The sequence below is a fragment of the Pinus tabuliformis genome, chromosome 1_1, assembly GCF_031772625.1.
Source record: "Pinus tabuliformis cultivar Carrire ecotype Pingquan chromosome 1_1, CPIR1, whole genome shotgun sequence".
NCBI lineage: Eukaryota > Viridiplantae > Streptophyta > Pinopsida > Pinales > Pinaceae > Pinus > Pinus tabuliformis.
This window is the reverse complement of record NC_142297.1, coordinates 498,605,817-498,608,005: the sequence shown is the minus strand read 5'-3', so window position 1 is coordinate 498,608,005 and position 2,189 is coordinate 498,605,817. Positions and strand designations below refer to the sequence as shown.

The 2,189-nt window shown below is 36.3% G+C and overlaps 1 pseudogene; it reads right to left on the bottom strand.

Annotated features, from left to right (window-relative positions):
• Positions 1-529: 529 nt before the first annotated feature.
• Positions 530-1,939, bottom strand: LOC149213951 (uncharacterized; annotated as a pseudogene).
• Positions 1,940-2,189: the final 250 nt, after the last annotated feature.

Genomic DNA, 2,189 nt, shown 5'->3' with positions numbered 1-2,189 from the left:
CCCAGGAGGATAGCATGACTGTTGATAGAGCCATACTAACTGTAAATAGCCATGGTGACATTTTTAATGTAACATATGGTTACGATCTTTGTTTTGGCTCCTTTCAGATTTCTGGTCGCATTATCATATGCTCTGGCCGCTTCCTCAGCGGCAGGGTAGGTACCCAGCCACCTACGTCTTTTAATGGAAGGATCTCCATTCGACCTTTCAAAAACTACCAAGTCTTCCAGTCTCTCTCTATGTGACCTATCCTTAGCAGGACACATATTGGGACACGTGCCTAAGATACATGGCATAAGATCTTCCTATAATAAAGATTTTGTGTACTTTCTACTATAATTAGCATATCTCTTGCTCTCTTCACCTAAAAAATGTTTTGGAAAAAGTTCAGGGAGTACACTTGCCAGTGCAACACCGAGCGTAAAAGTTGAACCTTTATATTTTGGAATTTCTATAGCCTTGTTGATATAAGTTATGTCATCCCAACATTCCCTTGGAAATGCATCAACAAGATCATCTCGAACTTATTTTAGATGATGAAAATACAACCGAAGTGGGATCTTTCTAGTTCTACTTATTTCAAGGCTATCACTTTTACCATGGTTCCATCGATTTGATAACCATTTACCAAGATTTCTTCCAAAAGAACTATACTCAACAACAGGTCCTGACCCAAGTCATGCAAAAATTCGATTATACCCATCCATGTCACCTTTTGCAACGCATCGTCATAGCTCTATTTGATCTAGTTTTGACATGTTCATTACATTCCTTGTGCTTCCATTCATTATGAAGGATGTCTCTTTTAGAGAGTTAATAAAACTCCATTTCACTTTGTCTTCATCCTCACATGGGCTTAATATATCTGTTGGATACCCTCTAAGGTGAAATACTATATTTCATGGCCTTTTCGACTCTGCACAAAGAAGATCATACAAGACTCCAATTGGAATGTACCATTTCAAAGGTAAGCCTTTGTAGTCAAACCATACTGTATCTATTTCAGGAGGCAAGGAACTATGAAAATGAGGTTTTATGACAGGAATACGAAGAGGAAGGTATCCATTATGAGGAGCCAAGACCAGAAGAGGTGGGGGGGGGGGCGAGAACTATTGTAACTTATGAATCGTGCAAATGAACTTGCAGTGAAATGTTTCCCATCCACACATACTTGCAAACAGATGGTTCCCTTGATGAAAGCACAAAATTATGACTACTTACAGTAGAAAGCTCTGAACTTGTCACACGTGCAGAAATTTGAGAGGAAAAAAAGTCATCAAACCATATTCCACAACTCCTTCATAAGGCACATTAAGATAAATATCTAAATGTGGATGACTTTGAATGTCACTTACGCCAATAGTCACACTGGTTGCAGCAATAATTGAACTGCCTTTACCCACCATCCTTGTTTTCTCGAAGGTATTTACATTATCCACATTTTCAAGAGCCTTCTTTTTCTCAGGAGCCACCGATGGAAGTTTCTCATTGAAATATTCTTTCAACAAGGATAAATCTAATATCATTTCATTGTCAATATCTACAACAACTTGCTCTTTCTCCCGAGCCACATATGGCAGTTTTTCATTGACAACATCTTCTTCATTTTTATGATATTGTACATCTGCTTGTTTCCTAAGATAATCCTCATCCTGACCTATATCAACTTCATTGGAACCATTATCTTGATCATTTTTTGCAACATATTCATTTTGTTATCATCTTTCTGATCAAAATATTATTTTCCCGCTTCACCTTGTTTCGTTACACCATCTATATCATCTTCATTATTATGGATTTCCCTTTGACATGCTTTAACTTTTGCATATGACTTTTCTAAATGCTAAAATGCTGCTTGAATTTTACTAAACTTATCCAAGAATTTTGGACATGAACGTAATGGCATATTGTACGACGAAAAACGTCCAAAGACTCGCATGATTATATTGTGTGGCATGGATCTGATACCATTGAAGCAAAAAACTTATAGCTTGTTGACTTAATATGTTAAAATACACAAGAGGTATTTTTTAATAATAATTTATTATATATAAAACTGTATAAGCGATATAGAATGTTACAATGAGGACTCACATATATACTAGGTAGGTGTCCCTTCACGATAAGGCATGTATTTTAGACATGCCTTTTCGCTTAACTAATGAATCCTTAACATAATAATTACTTGA